The sequence below is a fragment of the Sorex fumeus genome, unplaced genomic scaffold (genome assembly GCF_029834395.1).
Source record: "Sorex fumeus unplaced genomic scaffold, SorFum_2.1 ptg000064l, whole genome shotgun sequence".
NCBI classification, from domain to species: Eukaryota; Metazoa; Chordata; class Mammalia; order Eulipotyphla; family Soricidae; genus Sorex; species Sorex fumeus.
This window is the reverse complement of record NW_026606121.1, coordinates 3,498,929-3,520,831: the sequence shown is the minus strand read 5'-3', so window position 1 is coordinate 3,520,831 and position 21,903 is coordinate 3,498,929. Positions and strand designations below refer to the sequence as shown.

Genomic DNA, 21,903 nt, shown 5'->3' with positions numbered 1-21,903 from the left:
TCTTTTTTTGGTTTTTGGGCCATACCCAGTGGCCCTCAGGAATTAACCGTAGTGGGATTGGGGGACAATGTGAGATGCTGGGGATGTACAAGGCAAGCGCCCTACCTGCTGTACTATTCTTGGGCCCCATCGTCTTTCTTTTTTAAAGGTTTTTGAAGGGGGTGCCGTGCCACCAGCAGGCCAACCTGTACTAATGGGGTGAGTGCATCAGCTGTCTGATGATATCTTCAGGCTTACTGACACCCCCGAATTGCCACTGCACTGCTGGCCGGATCCCAGTAACTCGGGACCCAGTTTCCAGAAAAATTATACAGTCAAAAGTTAGGTATGTGGGAGCCACACCCACAAACCACCTCTAGCTCACAAACCACCTCTAGCTCTGCTATATAAGCTCTTTTATGGGCCTTACTTCAGAGACCCAGAAATTTCAAAATACCAAAAAGCTGCTGAACAGACTGGGATAAATATATTAGGGGAGTGGGTCAGCCTGGAGCCTGCCCAAGCAGAGCTCCCAGCAGCCGCATGCTTCCACAACTGCCGCCATGCCCCTGGCTGGACTCTACCTTCTCAGGACAGATCTCACCAAGATACAATCTGCTGAAGTTTTGTGTATGCGGCTTTTATGACTGAAACCTCTCCAGGCTTTCTCAGGCTCAGGATGGGCTACCTCCCCATACCTCTGGAAGCCTGGGCAGTCACATCCAGACCCCAAAGATGCCATCCAGTTAAAAAACTACTCTAGCCTCACCTCCCGATAAAAATACTGAATGCCCTGAACAAATACGATGACCTCTTAGTACCTAGACTGCAAACCATAATGCACAAAAGAAGAGAAAGAAAGAAGAAAAGTGCCTGCCATAGAGACAGGCTGGTGTGGGGTAGGGGGTTGGGAGATGTTGGGAAGGAAACTGGGGAAACTGTTGGTGGGAAATGTACACTGGTGGAAGGATGGGTGTTGGATCACTGTATGACTGAAACCCAATTATAAACAGCTTTGTAATTGTCTATATCACAGTTATTCAATAAAAATTAAAAAAATACTTTTCCTCAGTTTCACTCAAAACCTTTGGACATCACCTCCCAGAGCTCAGCTAAATTTTACTTATAACACGAGATAAAAGGGATGGTGTTGGTGGTGCCAGACACAGCAAAAGTGCTTTAGGGAATATGCCACACATGCGATCAAGCACAGTTTGATTCTTAGCACTGTAAGGTCTGAGCTTACAGTGAATCCACGTGGCTCTGGAAGCCCCTAAGCAGCACTGTGTTCTTGGGGCCAGCATTAAACCGCTGTGCTCAGTTGGTTATAATTCCAAGGCGTCACCCCCATTTAAAAAAAAATTAAGGGGGTATGGTGCCACCAGCAGGTCAATCTGTACCTGTGAGGCGAGTGCATGAGCAGCCTGAATGGCAACGTCAGACTTTCAGATACCCCGAAATTGCTGCTGTGCCTTTGGCCAGACCCCAAAAACTTGGGGCAAAGTTACCAAGAAAGTAAACGGCCAAAAGTTAGGTATGTGGGAGACACACCCACAAACCACCTCTGGCTCAGCTACATAATTGGAGGCATGGTCTCTCTGATTCCTGATCGAACTGCTTAATGGCCATGATCCCAGAGTCTCAGAAACAAATCTCGGAACTCAAAGGCTTTTGGCAGAAATGCGTCCTGTTCCTGCAGTAAGTTACTGGTGCTGGGCCACTCCAGGTGGGAATAGGTTTTGTGCCTTGGTCTGTTCCCCCTGGTGGCCTGGTGACCACCATCCTCCAGAGGCCACTGGACAGTCAGGTTTGAGCCTGCAGTGACGAGACACACGGGGTCTCACCACATGGGGGTGGAGCCGACTCTTTCTCCCCATCCCAACGAGATCCCGAGTTGCCGCCTACAAACGGCCTCTTTGGCTCCTGATCAAGCTGATTAATAGCCATGATATCTGAGTCTTGAAACCCAGCGGCTTTTGGCAGAAATGCATCTGGACTGCATACAAGGTGGCCGCCGGCTCAGAGCTTATTGGAAAGTCAGGTATGAGCTGGCGGTGACGGGGCAACTGCAGTCTCATGGGAAGGGGGCAGTACCGGCTCGTCCTTCATGCCCTACTGAGGTCACAAGTTGGCCCCCACAAGCGGCTCTCTGGCACGGCCATGGCTCCAGACGCAAAAGGACTCAATCCAGAGCCCGGAAGCTTGCAGCAGAAAAGTGAATGGACCATGCATTAAACTATGGTGCCATGCCTCCCCAGGAGGGAAAGGGTGTTGCTCCATTCCGCCTTTTTCCCCACTGGCAGCAAGGTGGCTGCCACCTCAGAGCTTATAGGAAAGCCAGGTACGAGCCGATGGTGACGGGGCAACTGCAGTCTCATGGGAAGTGGGGGCGGTACCGGCAGGTACTTCACGCACTACGGAGGTCACGAGTTACCCCCACTAGTGGCTCTCCGGCAAGGCCATAACACCAGACACACAGAAACCAAACTCGTAATTATCTGGCTCTTTGCAGAAATCCAAAATTGTGGCTGCATGACATTATATGATTCTCATAACCAGCTATAGAAAACAAAATATTTCACAATGCCTTTTCAGCAATTCTGATTGTTTGGGGGGAAATTCTAAACAATAATGCCCTACCAAGGTGCATCGTTTGTCGAAATAATGAATGTAATCAATGTAGAGAAGAGTTAAGCAGAAATCATCTGCCTCACAGGCATTTGGAGGAGTGGGAGGGGGGTATACTGGGGTTCTTGGTGGTGAAAAATGAGTACTGGTGAAGGGAAAGGTGTTTGATCATTGTATGACCGAGACTTAAATCTGAAAGCTTAGTAACTTTTCCCACAGTGATTCAATAAATAAATATAAAAATAAAAAAAAATTAAGGTGGAGTTCATGCCCAATTCAATCAGCTAATCAGTGGCTGAATAAATAACAGTACTCCTACAAAAAAAAAAAGAAAAAAAATTAAGACCCTTCATAATTTATAAAATATTTCTATGTAGGCTAGAAATGAATTCATATGGGTAATAAAAGCAATGTGGGGCCAGGAATCTGGAGCGATAGCACAGCGGGTAGGGCATTTGCCTCGGATGCGGCCAACCCGAGTTTGATTCCCAACATCCCATATGGTCCCCTGAGCATCGCCGGGTGTGACCCCCCCCAAAAAAAAAAACAAAAGAAAAGAAAAAAAGAATATAAGCCAGTGGTAGAACACATGCCTTACATATATGAAAGCCAGAGTACGATCTTTGGCAACATGCATGCATACAATTTAGACTCAATTTTAGTACATGAAATTGACAACTCCAAGCAGCACAATGAAGTAAAGACTTTAACTTTTGCAGGAGCTTTAACTAGGAGGCTGATCAGTCTGCTGGGACAGTGAAGACTTGAGGAAGTGGACTCTGCTATCTGAAAGAAGAGTCAAGACAGGGGAAGGAGAACTGCAGCCAGCCAGACAACACTCAGAGAAGACTGAGACAAAGCTGGCACGACTGGTTCCTGAAGCTGAATTGAACACCGTGGAAAAGATCTGGTGAGGCTTATAGGGGCTGATTTGTATGGGGTCTCAGCAGGGCACAATCACCAGCCTGATACCTTCTATAAGTACTAGGGTTGTGTCACAGGTGTCAAGCACGCCAACAGCTCAATCAGGTATGTGATGTGAAGAGACTGTGAGGAAGGTAGAGCAGAGAGACTGAGGAGTGGGCCTGGGCCAGAGGAAAGCTGGCCGACTGCAAAGGGATTCACTGAGTATGCCTGGGCCCTGAGTGAGAGCTGAGTGTGAGGATGACCCAAGAGGACCTGTAGACACTCAGTGGAGATATGAGCCCAGGCAGGGAGGAGGCAGAAATGGTTAGCACGGGAGAGGCCGTTAGGAAGTGTACGAGGGTCTATCTCTAGAAACATCTACCTATACCCTTGACCTGTGACTGAACTTTCTCTTAAGATAAGAGAATAGAAACTACTATTTTTACATGTAAAAAAGGTGGTAGTAGGGCTGGATAGACAGTATAGCTTGCCTTGCACATGGCCAACCTGGGTTCAATCTCTGGCACTGTATATAATGCCCTGAGCACAGAACGAGGGGTAATCCCTGAGCGTCACTGTGTGTGGCCCCAAAAGCCAAAATACCAACCAAACAACCGACAAAACAGAAGTGAAATGTTATTGTTCGGGGATCAGAACCCGAATAACCTGTGATGGAAGTTGTGACAAGGTGTCACTGAATGGAATGGGCGAAGTATGGCGCAAAGGGAGACTGATGGGAGTGTGTTTAAAGGCCACTGCTTCCCAGGAACAGAATATGTCATTCTTTAGGCCTCTGTACCTACTTCCCCACCAGTGAAGAGGCTATCTCACTAGTAATTATTACACACCAACATGTAAAGCAGCAAAAGCCTGTTTTTAAAAGTCCTTGTGCCTGACTATTCTGGGAAACTGGAGGATAAACAACAGCTGGAGAATAGATGGGCTGGTATCTGGATCCTAACCTTCAAACAATACCAGCCAGCCACCCACAGGAACAACAACTTGAAAACAATGCACAGCATTTAACAGTGCTTTTCAGCATTCCTGGTGATCCAGTTATTAATTCATGAGACCTTCTTTCTAAGGGCAAACTCAGCTCTAGGGGGCACAACGGAAGAGACATGGCCACCTCAGTCCACTGGTGGGGTCACCGGGAAGTCACCGTTCCCTTCCCACAAAAATGGCTTCCAGTCGCTGCACTTCTCATGGAGGGGCCCTGAGGTTTCAGAGAGTATCGTTTGGAGAGGGTGGTTATAAAAGTAAATTAAAGCAAGCAAATAGCAGTCTGGATGGATGTGACCTTACAAAACACCCTCTTCTAACTCCAGTAGATTTTAATAAATTGTAATTCTTCTTGAGCACTTTGTGCTTTGTTCCTAGGCCCAATGAATGCTTAAAAGTGGCCAAGTGCTTCTGAGAGGCTACTAAGAAAGCCTCCAGGACCGAAAAGGACCTGCAATATTCTGGCTCTCAGTGCACTTTCAGCTCACAAGCTGCTGAGCTTGTGGAAGGGCAATCTGGTGGCCTGGGCCCTAGGCTTCATCATCACTTTTTTTTTTTTTTTTTGCCAGTAGGCAGGATCAGGTCTGCTGGTCTTTGAGAAAGCTGCTCACCCTCGAAATTTCAGCTCCCTCACTGGCTTGTCTGAAACCTAACTTCACTGTCTGCCTTGCTCACAGGGTGTGGACCCACAAATTGAAATGGAAGGGGCAACAACTCTTAGTCCTTGTTCTTTATGACAGGAGTTTCTGGTTAAGTTTTACATTGACTTTAGTATTTGAGACGCATCAGGAATTCTTTCTTTTTTCCTTTTCCTTTTGGCTTTTTGGGTCACACCTAGTGATGCACAGGGGAACATAAGGGACGCAGGGAATTGAACCCGGGTCGGCCGCATGCAAGGCAAATGTCCTACCTGCTGTGCTATCTCTCCAGCCCCGGTATTGTTTCTTAAGGTCTTTTTGTTTGTGTTTTTGGGCCATACCTGGCCTTATTTCTGGCTCTGCCCTCAGAAACTCAGGGATCACTGGTGCCTGGGGGACAACATGGGGGTGCTGGAGATGGAACTTGGCTGGCCACAGGCAAGGTATCCAGCTCCCATCCTTTAGGTCTTAACTGTCAATATGAAAGGAATAATCCAGTGCCTGCCTTCACCCACTCTCTCAGGACCTATTTCCACTCCTGTACTTGCTTGGGAACAGGACCATGCAAACACCATGTGACGCTGTGAATGGCAGCACGCCAGGCAGGTACCTTAACCCCTGCACAAGTCTCTGATCCCGAGGGAGTGTGACACAGAAGCTGACCGTGCCGGGAGGGCGGGCATGGAAAGGCTGCAGAGGGCTGGCTTCCTGAACGTAGAGGAAGCGGGTACACGCAGGTGCTAGGGCTGGGGAAGGCATCTGTGATGTTGGCTGAGTGGGGGAAAGGACAGTGTTCCGAAACACATTTTGAAGGCCTGTGGCTGCTAACTGTGGAAGAGCGCTGGCAGGGTACAAGACCTGCAGCGCTTCCCTCCCTGAAGGAGGGCCCATCACTGTCTTCTAGAGACAGACTTAGCCTGCAAGGATGACTAAACTCTTGGCAAACTTCCTCAGTATACCTCCAAACAAAGGTCTCAACTTCTTGAAACAAATTCTGCCAACACTGAGCATGGTGGGGGTGAGGGTGATGTGACTGGGGAGAGGGACCCCTTTCCTGATGCGGCACTCCAACAGGCCCGTTTCCTTTGCATGCACACTCCAGGCTCGCTCACTGTGGGACACAATCTTAGTCATCTTAGTCGAGGCGTCTAAGTAGGGGTTGTGGCATCTATAGCCTTTTAGTGTGGCCAGAAATTGCCTGTGACTGTGGGGATCACTGACAGCAGAGCTACCAGAATGATGCTCAGCATCTGTAGAACACTGTGGACTTGAGCTCCCAGCCACATGCTTGCAAGGCTGATATCCTGTGCCATTGTATATTACTCCAGGCTGATCATCATCATTATTATTAGCACTGTAGCACTGTCCTCCCATTGTTCATCGATTTGCCTGAGCGGGCACTAGTAACGTCTCCACTGTGAGACTTGTTACTGCATTTGGCATATGGAATACGTCACGGGTAGCTTGCCAGGCTCTCCAAGAGGGGTGGAGGAATCGAACCTGGGTTGGCTGCGTGTAAGGCAAACGCCCTATCGCTGTGCTATTATTATTTTTATTTTTTTTTTTTGGGGGGGCACACCTGGCAGTACTCAGGGACCACATGTGGTGCTGGGAGCTGAATCAGGATTGACGGCATGAGAGGCAAGTACCCTGTACTATCCCTCTGCCACCTCACCCAATTATTATTTTAAAGTAGATTATGTTTTAGATTGGGCTCCTTAGAGGAGCTTCTTACTGCAGCATCTTAAACAGCTGGCTGTACTAGGTAGACCCTGTAGGAACTGAATCTGGGGTCCAGGCAGGCCAGACATGTGCTCCGGCCCTTGTGTTATCTCCCCAGTCCCTGTGGAGCATCTTCAGGAGAACCTGGGCTCCTCTCTTCCTCCATTCCACACAGTCCAGTCCCAGGCTCCAAGGCGACATCGCGACTCTCACACACAGCATTCTCCGAAGGAAGTACTGGATCACCACCCTACCCCATTTTTTTTTTTATTTGACCGAGAAAAGGCTCAGAGAGACCGACTATTTAAGTCACAGAGGATGGACTCTCTTCTTTTGCCTGCTAGCAAGAGCAGCCCATTGTTTACTGAAGGCCGGAGGGCACAGGGGGCTGAGACAAGGCCCGGGTTACAATGGTATCCTGTGTAAGGAGACCCCAGATGAGTCAGGAGGCTGCAGAGCTGATAGAGCATGACAAAGGCGAGGCCGCCCAGCTGCAGCTGTGCAGGCTGCTGCGTCCAGCTTCCTGGAGAGTTGGGAGCCATCCAGAAAGAGGCCCGACAGAGCAGGATCCACCGGGGACACCGCTTCTCAGTGATAATGACAGGAACCTGTTAGTCACAGAGCAACCTTCGCCACAACACCGTGAGGAAGTGGCTGTCCGGCCAGCCCTAGCCTCTCTGCAGGACTCGGAAACGAGGGCACTGGCTTGTAGATTGCCGTCAGTGTTCACCTCCTCACTAAGCACCAGTTAAATAATGTATGTTAAAGTATGTCCGTTCCTTAACTAGCCCAAGGGCCTTTATTCACTAGGTCTAAGGTGGCCAGGACATACTGCTTGAGGCCACTATATCACTCTAACTGCTACAGGTTCAAGTTCTGTTCACAGTGATCTTGGACACAATTTATTTATTTATTTTTTGAGGGACACACATGGCAGTGCTCGGGGGTTATGCCTGGCTCTGCACTCAGGAAACCATAAGGGATGCTGGGGACTGAACCTAGGTAGGCCACATGCAAGACAAATGCCCTGCCTACTATTACTCTGGGCCTGGACACAACTTCTGCACTGGAAAGAGTCCAGGTTCCCTCCAGAGCACAGAGTCGGGTGGCTTGGGGTGTGGCACTCAGGAGGGAACTGAAGCCAGGTGAGGACATGACTACTCCAGTGCAGAGGGAGAAGTGCACTGGCCGGAAGAGGAGAGAAGCAGCAGCGGGCAGGGCAGCACCACACGCCCGGCACCCTCAACCATACAACACTCCAGACATCCTTGCTCTTTTGGACATTCTCTACTTGCAAGTTTTCATTTCAAATGCCAGGGTTCTTGGGAAAGTAATAGTCTGGCAGAAGGCTGGAACTCCTTTGCTCATCTCTGGAAGCACCTGGCTCTCGCTCTACTCTAGCCCTTCCCAGAGCTGAATTATCCGATCAGTCACAGCCCAAAGAGCCAAGCACTGGAAGGCAGTGTCTGCTGCCGGGTCAGAACAGAGGGTTCAATTCACCCTGCCAGCTTCCTTCCGAACCTGTTTATGCGACATGGGGATATGCTGAAAAATAAGTCCGAAAGAAATTTCTGATCTTAAGGCCCTGATCCCAAGATCAAACAAAGGACTGAGAGTATGAAACTCTATCAGGAGCTGTCCAGGACAGCCCTTTCTTGCACAGTGACGAACATAGTCCAGCCCCATTCCTATGTCTTCTGTATATCACACGGCAAGAAGTGCAAATGAAACTTTAGTGTACTGACCTGTCCCCCCAAAACATTACTTCCAAATGATTGATTTTTTTTTTTTTGCGCCACACCTGGCGATGTTCAGGGGTTACTCCTGGTTCTGTACTCAGGAATCACTCCTGGCGGTGCTGGGATGCTGGGAATCGAACCTGGGTTGGCTGCGTGCAAGGCAAACACCCTACCCGCTGTGCTATCGCTCCAGCCCCCATGACTGACTCCTCATGTTTGTAATATGTAAGGTATAATGAGGATTTTGTGAGATAAAGGGGCCGGAGTGATAGTGCAGCAGGTAAGGCGTTTGTGTTGCACGCGGATGATCTGGGTTCAATCTCCGGCATCCCATATGGTCCTCCAAGCAATGCCAGGAGTAATTCCGGAGTGAAGAGCCAGGAGTAACCCCCGAGCACTGCTGGGTAGCACTGTCCACTGTCCTCCCGTTGTTCATCGCTGGGTATGACCCAGAAAGCAAAAAAAAGCAAAAACAAAAACAATAACAACAACAACCCCCCAAAAAGACTATATACATATGTAATTCATTAGCTTTTCCCTCCCCACCCCCTTTTCTTTTTGTTTCATACTGAGTGGTGATATGGAGACCATATGTGGTGTAGGGGATCAAACCTGGGTTGGCCACATGCAAATCAAGAGCTTTATCTCCTGTACTCTTTCTCTATCCAGGGAATTCACACTGCCAGGTGAATTCATTAGCTAACTCAAAAGAATACATCCAAGTTTCTATCTCTGCTCTTTAACTCCCTGCCCTAATCTAAGATTCAGAATTTCAGAGATCAGTTATTACCAAGAAACTAATGGCCAAATGCCTGCAGATGGCTCTCAGAAAAGTCACATGGGTTTTTCTGTTCATTTCCTCTTCAAGTTTCAATGTGTGGAAACTGTGGTCCTTTCATTCCAGAAGGGAGCTTCAAAAGCCAGACCAGGACAAAGACATAACCGTCAGTGGGTTCTTACCAATCCCTCATCTTTTAATCATTTCTGGTAAGGACCTGAAACATTCCATCTTTCTCTCTCTGGTTTTGGGGCCACACCTGGTGGTACTCAAGGGCTTACTCCTGGTGGTGGGACTCTGGTGATCACATACTGTGTCGGGACTGGACCTGGGTCACTATGTGCAAAGCAAACATCTTTCCTGCAGTATAATCTCGCAGTTCTGGGTTTTCTTCTTGTCATTCAATTAAAGTTATAATTCTCACAGACAGGCACTGTTGCACTGTCCTCCGTTGTTCATCGATTTGCCCAAGCGGGCACCAGTACTGTCTCCATTGTGAGACTTGTAATTACTATTTTGGGCATATTGAATATGCTACGGGTAGCTTGCCAGGCTCTGCCGTGCGGGTGAGATACTCTTGGTAACTTGCCGGGCTCTCTGAGAGGGAAGGAGAAATTGAACCCAGGTCAGCCGCTTGCAAGGCAAATGCCCTACCTGCTGTGCGTTTTTTAAATTTTTTAATTTGAATAAGAATCTTTTAATTTGTAAATGCAGATATTCAAAGCTTGATAAATGTTCTGAGTCCTCAGCAAAGAGAGGTTCCAGATCAGAGGAATCCAGAGAAAAAGACTTCTATGAGGGAGGATTTCATACGGGGCTTAGCTACTATCCCATGGTCATTCAAGTACTAAATAGCAAAGGGTTTGACCATTTCTTTTTATTTTTTAAAAAAACTTTTTTGGGGGGCGGGGGTTCACACTTGGTGATACTCAGGGGATACTCTTGGCTCTGAACTCAGGAATTACTCCTGGCGGTGCTCAGGGGACCATATGGAACGTCAGGGATCAAACCTGGGTTGGCAACGTGAAAGGCAAATGCCCAACCCACTGCACTATTGCTCTGTGCCTGGTTTTTACAATTTTTATATATAAAAACAGACTTTGAGAAAAAGAAATCTGTGCATCTTACTGTTTCGGATTAGAAAACACACACTTCTTTCCTTTAGAACCACCAGGATTAGGTGTCAAATCAGAGTAGGTTTCTAATTTGGTTTCTGAGCTAATGCTGCCCCCTAGTGATAGAATGTGGCAAGGGCCAAGGATTACCCAGTGGGGAAAGGCAAGGATAGAGACATCTTTCTTTATACCAAGCAGCTCACAGTATCAGCTGTTTATCACCAGACTTTCTAAAGCAGGTGAGAGTTAAATTCTCTGTGGATTGAATCTGGGTTGTCTGTGTGCAAGGCAAATGCCCTACCTGCTGTGCCACTGCTTGGGTCCCAAGAAAGGCATTACTGAAAACCATACTTTATCTTTTTTTTTTTCTTTTAAGGTCACACCCAGTGATGCTCAGGGGTTACTCCTGATTACACCTGGCTCTGTACTCAGGGGACCAAATGGGATGTTGGGATTTGAATCTGGGGGTGGTGCATACAAGGCAAATGCCTTACCAGCTGTGCTATCTCTCTGGCCCCCAAGGAATGCATTTTTTTTTTTTTTGCTTTTTTGGGTCACACCCAGCGATGCACAGGGGTTACTCCTGGTTCACGCACTCATTACTCCTGGCTGTGCTTGGGGGACCATATGGGATGCTGGGAATCGAACCCGGGTTGGCCACGTGCAAGGTAAACGCCCTACCCGCTATGCTATCACTCCAGCCCCAGGAATGCATTTCTTAAGCAAGTTCTCCAAGCACACACTATAAGGCAGAACAGATGTAGTAACTGCTCTACTATTCTGAAGCCATTTGGATTAGAAGAAGTAGGAAGCCAGAAACCGGCAGGGTACTGTTCTGACCTGGGAAGTGAGAATAAAGAAATCTGAGAGGAAAATGGATAGAACAGAGGACATGGCACATCACAGAGGAGAACGGTATGTGTCAGAGGCCACCAGAGAGACGCATCAGAACATCTGAGGCACATCTAATCTCAGACTGGCAGAAACGAGAGAGCCAAGTGAGTCAAGAGCTGAAGTCAAGAGCTGAATCAAGTGCCAACAGCCAGTCAGACCCATGAGGAGAAATTTCAGGGGCTAAGGCAGCAAAGGGGTACAGAAGTTACAGGAGAATAGGCAAATGCCGTGTGGCTTGTAACATAGTTCTGAGCACAGATGCATTCTCCACGAACACAAGCTCCAAAATAGAATGAAAACTAAGAATGAGATCTTCGGCTAACATTGGTGCACAGAATTCTTATCTTTTTTTTGGGGGGGGGGTGACTACACCCAGCAATGCTCAGGGGTTACTCCTGGCTCTGCACGGGGGACTATATGGGGATGCTGGGGATTGATCCTGGAATGGTTGTAGGGAAGGCAAACACTTTCGCTGCTATACTATCACTCTGGCTCCAGAATCCTGTATCTTTTCTTTTTGTTTGAGTCATACCTAGTGATGCTCAGGGGTTACTACTGGCTCTGTGCTCAAGAATTATGCCTTGCAGTATTGAGGGGACCATACTGAGGATCAAATCCAGTTGGCCACATGCAAGGCAAATGTCATATGCTCTGTACTATGGCTCCAGCCCAGAATCCCTTGTCTTTAAGACAGACTAATATCCAAGAACACAGACAAGACTTTTGTTGGTAGATCTTTGGACAATACCCAGTGGTGCTTAAGGATCACATCAGTGGGCAAGGGGGACCCTGTGTGATGCTGGGGACTGAACATGGGTCACCTGTGTACAAGGAAAGCACCCTACCCACTGTTTCTATCTCTCCGGTCCACAGACAGAAAATTTACAGTGGTGTTAAGGGGCAGGGTCAGGAAATGAAGAAGTAAAAATAAAGTAAGGGAGGATCTTGATGAGCTGATTCTGATGGTGAGCCCTCATAAGCAGGGCTGATTGGGATTTGTGGACTAGAGGTTCCAGTTTTCTCCTAAAAAAAAAATGTGAGTGTGTGGTGGTGGGGGGTGGTGTGCAGTGCTAGGAGTGGGGAGGGCGCTTGCCTTGCACGTGACTAACCAGGGTTCAATCCCTGGCATCCCATATGGTTCCCCAAGCACCGCCAGGAGTAATTCCTGAGTGAAGAGCCAGGACTAACCCCTGAGCATCACCAGGTATGACTGGGGGTGGGGGTGGTGAGGAAGAGAGGTCCTGAGGTTGTTATTGATAAAATAAAGAGGACCCTGTAGAAACTGTGATCCAGAGATACACATGGATCTGCATTTATTTTTTGGTTTTTTTGGGCCACATTTGTAGGACTCAGGGGACCACATGGTGTTGCTGAGGTATGTCTCTAGCTGCAGTAAGTACCTAGTCAGCTTTGCAGATATTAAAAACTTCCGTGTTGTATCCACTTGTGATGAGATCGTAGAGGAGAGGGGGATTACTGAGTCTTCTCTCAATACCTTCTCCTGGCGTTCACTGGACACTGACCACGCCTTCCCAGCTGGACTGGAGAGTGGCATTCAGTCAGCCAAGACCTCCGGGCAACCTGTGTCCGCCTTCTCTCTAGACCAGGCCCAACAGGAGGATAGCGACTACAGCCTGGAGTGTCAGACCCACCCTGGTAAGGGACTGGGCAGGCAGGGCAGGCCAGGGGGCCGCCGGCTGAGGAGGAGGGCTGGCGGGGCCTCACCCAAGTGCCTCCCCCCGCCCCCGTGCAGATATGCCCGCCTGTCAGTCCATCGACATCCCCGATGCCAGGAAGCAGGGCAACTGACTCAGGTTCCACCCCAGCATCCCATATGGTCCCTGAGCACAGCCAGGACTAGTTCCTGAGTACAGAGCCAGGAGTAACCCCCCGAGCACTGCTGGTGTGACCCAAAAAGTGCAAAATAAAACAAACTTTCTATGGAGTTTCTATGGAGACATCACCATCTGGGAAGAGCAACCCTCACTGCGGTACCCACAGGGCTGCTGGGATACTGGGCCAATCCCCTCACCTCAATTCATCAGAGTGGATCTTCCAATGTAGGCTCACCCTAATTTTACAGGGTCCACAGTGTCTGAATAGTTAATGTGCTTTAATAAAGCCACTTATCAGAAACAAATAAATAAAACAATACAACCCCTCTCCCCCAACCCCTGACTTAAGATGCCAGAGGGATATTACAAGGGCTAAGATGCATGTCCAATGTGCAGCCCACCCAGGTTCAACCCCTATAGCACCACACAGTCTCACATGCACCAGGGAATGGCCTGGGTAATCCGGGGTACCTCAGGCCCTTTCATTGAAATGTTGGTGCAGTTGGCCGAAAATTACCCAGGAAGGACTCAAGACCACCATTCCTGGTTTACTCCTGGTGATTCTTGGGAAACATATAAGATACCAGGGAACAAACGCAGGCCAGCCTCATATAAGGCAAGTGCCCTGCCTGCTGTACTATCTCTCAGTTTCTTCTTTTACTGTTCCAAGAACAGATACAATGTTCTGTTAAAAGGATTTTCCAGTTCACAATTCTGAGTAGGCAGACCAACATAAAAATCACATAAAGGAAGTGAGACTGCAGAAACTCACTTTAAAAAAACAAAACAAAAAACCAAAAAAAAAAAACCCCAAAAGATTTCTGAGGGGTGGTTTCAGGAGCACTACTGAGCAGTTAAAATGGCAAGTCCCACTGGATTTCCTTCCAGTTTTGTTTTTCGAGCTCGCCTGCCCTCCTCATCTGCTGCCCCAATTCCTCCTGAGAGGAATAAAGACAGCACAAAGAGCAGAAAGGCCAGAGGTTTGGGGAGAGAAGGCAAATGATCTAGGGCTACTGGCCACTCGGGGCAGGCTCCCGGTCCTTCTCAAAGACTCTTCTTGCTTTCCCTGGGAGTGGAAAGATTCAGTGGAAAAATATGCCATCTCTGATGTGTGCTTGGGCACTCAGAGGCCATCCTTTTGAAGGCTGCTTCAAATTCTGTCATCTATCAGGGCTCTGTTCTTTGTGTTTCTAATACTCTGAGCTTCAATACCAAGTCAGACACTCCTTGCAGCTTGCTTTTCACACTTGTCTGGTATCTGGCATATATAACTGTCTTTTTGCCTTCCTTACTTTGGTTTTAGGGCTATATCCTGACAGCGCTTAGGGACCATATGTGGTGCTGGGGATCTGAATCAGGGCTGTCCACATGCAAGACAAGCATCCTGACCTCCTATCCTATCTTGCTGAACTCTCTTCTGTTTGCTCCATAAGTCTGCAGGGCAGACACTGTACTTACAACATTTTAATAAGGGCTCAACAGGGACCAGGGAGGGACCAAACAACAAACCAGGTGCTGTCACAATACTTGAAGTTCTCAAACTGCGCTTGCTTTGTTGTTTCTAATACTGGAATATCTGAATATCTGAATAACTGAAGGTCCAATCCTTCAAAATGCAGGCGCTGGCAGATGCCAAAAAGTCTTTTCAGCTTTTTTCTTGTCCTCTCCAGGAGGCGTCAGGTAAAAACCTGCCCTCACGGTCAGTTCCAAGAAAGACAGACTTTTAGAGTAACTTTCCTTTCCATATTCTTTAAGAACCACGAAGAGACAGAATCCTTAGCAGGATCCCAGACAGGAAAGTGCAAACCAAAGGAAAGCCAGCCAAGGTCAGAGTCACTTTAGGTCCTGAAGGCTACTTCACAGCCAATAAGCCAGGGCTCAGTTCTGGTGTCAGAGAGGAGAACCAGGGCCGTTTACAGAAGGTCGTGAGAACCAGGAGCCACAAAGTTTGCCAATGTGCTCCAGGTGACAGTTTCTTTCCCTTGAGGCCTTTCCTTTCCTTGTTGCAGGCAGAGCTATGCCACCCTTCCCAAGTACCTTTTATACAGAATTGAGGTGAGTTTTCACAGTAGTGTTGAAAAGGAAATCCTTCCTCTGAAGTGTAACACAAAGCAAAATTCCATTGTGGGTTCAGGAAATCTGGACTGAGTCCCAGGTCAGAGGGAGAAAAAAATTCTGTCAACCTGACCAGAGAAATGAGAAGTGCAAGTGGAGGTGTCCTGCTTAAAAGGCACAGAGCAGGAACAGTGCTCTCAACAAACGACGTGCATGGGCAACTGTGTGGGCCAGTGCTATTCGCCCACTCCTATTGTGGTGATTCTGTCACACTGTCAGAGTCTCTCTGGCTTTGGTCATGGCACACAGTCAACACCACTGGGTTAGGAGGTTGTTCCTGACACCTCCAGACACAAGTCTTGCATACCTCACTCACTCAGCGCATGCCCACCTGGCCTGCTCTCCAGCTGAAGCGAGTTTCCTAGGAGGAGTGAGAGATCCACCCACTGACTTCTAGTTCTGTGGGACTTACTGCTATGAAGAATACATGAGAACACCTTAACGTGAGAAGGTGGCCACAGATGGTTCTCTCAGGGGAAAACCCCGACTCTTTAGATTGGTTCCAAAGGATGGGAGCACTGGCTTCACCCTAGAAGCTTATTAGAAACACACAATCTCGTGTTTCACGATCTACCTCCTAATCAGGCTTTCACAGGATAAGTGATCAAGTTTAGGAAACTCTGATCTCTATGTGGGTCGTGGTTTTGATGATCTTTTGATGCATCTATTCAAAAAAGAAAAATAGGGGCCGGAATGACATTACAGCTGGTAGGGCACTTGCCTTGCATGCAGTCAAACTGGGTTCACACCTAGGGGACCCACTGGCCATTTGTGGCCAAGTAGCTCCTTGGTTCAACACAAGGGCCTAAGAGTGGAACTGTTCAGTGATGCCTGTGGAACCATGTGGCGCCAGGACTCGAGTTGGGTTGGGGAAACAGTACAGGTAAGTACAAGTACAGTAGCAACTTGCAATCCTAAGGTTCATTTGATTTAGTCTGGGCCATACCTGGTGATGCTCAGGGCTTACTCCTGGCTCTGCACTTAGGGGGATTATACGGGGTGCTGAGTATTGAACCTGGGCTGGCATTGTGCAAGGCAAATGTAGTATTATTGCTCTGGCCACCTATTTTCCTTCTTAATTTTTGTTTGGGGGCCACACCTGGCAATGCTCAGGGTTTATTCCTGGTTCTGCACTCAGGAGTCACAACTGGCAGTGCTCAGGGGACCTTATGAGGTGCTGGGGATTGAGCCCATGTCGGCAGCATGCAAGGCAAGAAGCGTACTCGCTGTATTATCTCTTCAGTCCCAATGCAAGTTAAATATTAATGTAAATTAGACAACCAAACCCAGTGTTAAAAGTGTCAGGCAGAAATGAGATTAGGTTTCCCTAACTTTTTAATTTAAAAGATACCAGAAATCTATAAAATCTTATTTTATATGTTAGAAATTAACTTTAAAAAGTTTATGAAGATGGGGCCAGGGGTGCAGTTCAGCACCAAAGCACTTGCAAGACTGTCAAATGTCTGAAAACCTGACATGTAACATAGAACTCACTCAGCTGTTCTGCAAGGTCAGTTTCTGGTTTTAAAAGAATGTTCCAGAAAGAAGTAGTGATAGCTCTGGGACACTACTACAGGAAAGCTGCACTGGGAAAATCTCCCAGCAGCGCAGCACTCTGTACCCATTCCTGTGGGCATAGCCTCGAAGGACACCCTCTCACTTGGAAAGCACCAAGGAGAAAGACAATTGCATACGTGGAAGTGCAGCTGTGACCGTCCCTTATTCTTGCAGAACAGAGCTTCGGGCCTAATGCTGGCAAAGAAAGGAGAGACTCAAGTGCACTAAGCACGCTGTGAGAAACACAAGCAACAAACCCCGCAGCCTTCCTGGTCTCCAGTTCAAAGCACTTCCCTCTGAGCTCCCCCTTTGAGCCACTGTCCTGGACTGTTCTTTCAAGGCTGACCTTGGGTCCTGGACCAGGTGCGCTCAGCTGGGGGCTCCACAACAGCAAACGTGGGCGGTCATCTCAGCCACGGCTCATATTCCCAGTGGAGAGCGATTATTGTTTCTTAAACAAAATTGTTTGAAGTGAGCTTTTGCTTCACCCAAACAAAAGCAAACCCAAACAAATGTGTGTTAAAATGACCTTCTTAAGGAACCAAACCAGTGGGTCATCAGGCAACTCTTAGCCTTGGAGGAAGTCACTGGGAAGGACAGCACCACATTCTTCTCTGTAGTTTGGTTTTTTATGTCACACCCCGCTGTGCTCAGGGTCCACTCCTAAATGTGCCTGGGGGCTCACATGTGGTGCTGGAGAGCAAAAGTGGGTGCAAGGCAAGCATCTCATCCACTGAAGTGATAACTAGAACCACATTCTTTTGACTGTCTTAGAATTCCCTCTCCCCACGCCTTTTATTATAAAGGAGAAAAAAAGGAAAACCAAAAATAATAAATAAATGAAATATAAAGATTTAAGGCCACTTACACAGTTTTTAGAATGTCTAACAGTAAGCACTTATAAAGGCCCTGACTAGTTCAAGTAATCTCTTACTCTCAGCTTGGGCAGAAAGTACTAAGACTCAGTCTAGAATCTGGTCATTCAGCTTCTGAGACTGGGGTCAACAGACACCTTCTCTGCCAATGACCCCATGGGGCATTTACTGTCCACACTCTGGAATGTTGCTCAGGAAGGCAGGATCGGGTGGGGAGATTAGGGTGCCCAGGCAACAGGCCCTTGAGGACTGGGTCTGAAGCCAGTACAACTCAGGGCAAGGGCTAGTGGAATGCAGGGAAAGATCAACTTCCCCTGCACCCTTCCCAGGTCCAGCTGGTTTCCTTTTTTAACATACAATAAGCATAATCCCATGCCCTACCCACCAGGCAAGATCACATGCATCCCTATCAGGCCCCTAGATTGGGCTTTGCTCTAAGGACAGTTATCTCTTTCTGCTCCTATCTTATCTCTGAGCAGCATGCTAAAGCGGACAGAACTTCACCCAGTCTCCACGAAGGTGAGGCTTGGGGGCCCTCTGCTGCCTACCTGCTGGAACTACTAGAACAAGAAACACCCTCAAAAACCCCTTCCCATCTTGGGGCTGGAGAGACAACAGCGGATAAGGCACTGCCCTGCACTTAGCCAACCGGGGGTTGGATCCCTGGCACCCGCTATGGTCCTGAGTGACCCTTGAGCGCAGAGCTCTTCACAGGTGTCTGTGTATCTCCTGCAGGTCAACCTATCTCTGAGCCTAGGCCAGTTCCTTGAGGAAAGATAACCAGGAACAGGTCCAATTGGGGAAAAAAAGGCAGAATTATGTTTCAAGAATCTTAAAAATTGAATTCTCTAGGACCTAGGAGTCCTACTCTAGGCATGAAGTGACAGATACTCCTGGAAAAGAAAGATTTGATGTACAAAGCTCTGTAGCAGCAAACACAGGAACACCCTCCATATCCAACTCAGAGGCACTGTCACTGAAGCAGAACACACCTGCCCGATGGAGTAAGAGCAATGACACTCTGAAAACTGGTTAAAAAGGCAGAAAAAGCTTGTGATGAGCCCAGGAAACAGCAGGGCAGAGCAATGTCACAGCGAATGAAAGAGATCACAAAGCGAAGAGCAAATCCAGACCACAGCCAAAGGAAGAAAGATTTGGGAGTCGAGGGCTAAATGAAGAGTGTGACCACAAGCAAGACCCCAAACTTCCTGTCTCCTCCACATACATGTGCAAAATGAACACCTGTCAGGACTTCTGCAAAGACCACTGAAGGACTCTCTGACTGACAGCTGCCATAGGGAGTAACAGAGAGATGGGCATCACCTCACTGGGCTAAGGAGAAAGCCCCAAACCTGGCAAGACCTCATTGTGACACACATAAACTAGTCTTTAGGGCTGGGGGGGAAAGCTTTAGTGGTGCACATGTGCGAGCCGCTGAACCATACCAGATTCGGCCCTTTTCTTTCTTTTTTTTTTTCTTTTTGGTTCACACCTGGCGATGCTCAGGGGTTACTCCTGGCTCTGCACTCAGGAGTTACTCCTGGCGGTGCTCAGGGGACCATATGGGATGTTGGGAATCAAACCCGGGTCGGCTGCATGCAAGGCAAACGCCCTATCCGCTGTGCTATCTCTCCAGTCCCTCTTTTTGCTTTTTGAGTCACACCTTGTGATACTCAGGGATGCTTGGACCATATGGGATACCAGGGATCGAATCCGGATTGGCTGTGTGCAAGGCAACTCCCCTATCCCCCGCCTTCATGCCTTTGAACACTGGGCCCAAGCACCACCAGGAGTGACCCCGGGCCCCCAGCACCACTTGGTTTGATCCCTATAAATGCCTTAATCTGGCTCTGCCGTTGATGAGACTGAGCCTTTGACTTCCCATCTGGTGAAACGGGGATAATGTGAATGTTTCTTTCAGGTTATTCTAATAGATGTTAAAGTGTTAGCATAGTAGTAGACAATCAACGAGTCATATAATTACTGGGGAAAATGTGGTGGGATAAAATTCATAAAGAGCCCACAATGAAATGAGCAGGGCAGAGCCTAGTCACTGCCACTGTCACAGGAGGAGCCACAGGAGAGATAGGCGTTGCCAGCTTTGTGTCTGATAGTGACAGGATAGGTTGGACTTAAAGAAAATGATCTCTGACAAGTGACATATGCTGAAAAGGCTGGTTCTGACCTAGTTAAGGAGGAGATAAAAGCAGACAGTGACATGCAAACAAGGGGGGCAGAAAAGCAATTCAGCATGCCCAGCGTCCTGCCCTGGGCTGTGGCGGAACATCGGTTTCTATCGCTGGGCTTCCTGAGCCTCTGCACCAAGTGACCCCGATCTACACTAGGGCATGAGGCCCCACTCCTGTTCTCTGATACTCCCTGGGGTTTCTGGAAAAACAAGCTTGGCTTATGTCACCAGCAACAAAAATTGCTCCAAGGATTCTGTTGTGCCCCAGATCCCAGCATGTGCAAGCTTCTCACCTACTCCAATGGTTCCTAGGTGACAATCATCAAGGCTCCCCACAAACTGAAGGAAAATCCCACCTGTTACTTTGGTAGACCTCTCTTCTAGCCAATCAAACAATAGGTCGCATTTTGCTGAGGTGGCTAAAGGACAGGTCAGCAGAACACTGCACATATGCTTCTCCAGGAAGGAAGAGGAAGCTTCTGCTGGGTCAGTGATTGTTCCTCTTCTTGCCAAGTGCAAGACAAGCGTGGCCTAGTGAGTCTAGGATTGCGCCACGAGCAGCATGCTGGATGAAGTGAAATCTCTGCCTCCTTAAGCCCACCATGCTTACTACTGGCTGTTGGGCTGAAACAGACAGAGGGAGACCCTGGGAAACTGTGTGCTGCATACAACAACAAAAGAGGGCAAGGCCCCACCCCTAGGCTCAGGCTGCAGGACCCAGGGAAGATCCTGCTGGGGTCATCATCCACTGGTGATCCGCAGGCAGATGCAACAAAAGGAACACAGTGAACTTAAGTCATTCTCTTCTCTTTGCCCCACAGGTTCGCTGCCTCCCTCCACCTTAAAAACCAGATGGGGGCCTGTGATAGTATAGTGGGGAGGGTATTTGTCTTGCATATGGCTGACCCAGGTTCAACCATGCAATCCACATGGTCCCAAGAGCACCTTCCAGGAGCTATTTCTGAGTGCAGTGCCAGGAGTAAGCCCCGAGCATCACTGTGTGACACAAAAAGCACGTCCCACCCAAAAGAACCAGATGGACTAATTTGATTCCTGTTGGGGAACGGGGAACCTCACTGGTCCCTCTCTGGCTGGAGCTTTTCTCTGGGTCTGTGTCCATTCCTCCTCTCCACGAGCTAATAAGTAGGATCCAAGATCTTGGATGCAATAAGTATTTTTTGTTTTTCTCATTTGGTCCACACCTGGCAGTGCTCAGGGGACCATATGGGATACAGAGGGTTTGACCCTGGGTCAGCCCCATGAAAGACCTTATCCACTCCAACTATCTCTTTAGTCCAAGGAGTATTTTTATTTATTTTTTGGCTTTTGTGGTCAGACCTGGCAATGCTTCAAAAGTGTTAGTCCTGGCAGTGCTGGGGGATCATATGGAATGTCAGGGATTGAATCCGGGTCAGCCTTGTGCAAGGTAAATGCCCTACCCGCTGCACTATCGCTCCAGCCTCCAAGAAGTATTTTTAATGTTTGGGAGAGCAGGTTGTAGAAATGTTTTATTCCTGATTTCCCCTGATGCTCAGAGACATACACACCAAACGCTCCTACTCTAAAAAGAAAAGGTACAAGATGAATTCCAGGGAGGTAAATGTATTACTTTTCTTATTTCTTCTCCAAATCCAAAGAGCGAAGTGCTAAAGCTGGGAGAGGAGCAGGCAGTTTGATGCTGAGGGTTGATCCTCCCCCAAGTCACCAAGATTGCAAACATCCATCTTAGGAGAAACTACATTCAATCAATTTCAGGAAAAGAGCTTTAAATATTCAAATCCTTAGGTCTTGTAATTAAATACACACACACACACACACACACACACACACACACACTTTTGTAAAAAGGCTTGAACAAAAGGCAAAAATAAACCACCCCACTTTCAAACTGAATTCTTTACATCAACAGCATTATAACACACGTCTAAGCAC

General features: G+C 48.1%; 1 protein-coding gene across 2 annotated transcripts in view; it reads right to left on the bottom strand.

The window, feature by feature from the left end:
• Positions 1–21,903, bottom strand: part of RNF216 (ring finger protein 216) — a 114,748-nt gene that overhangs the window by 20,132 nt on the left and 72,713 nt on the right. The gene's annotated exons all lie outside the window — the stretch shown is intronic.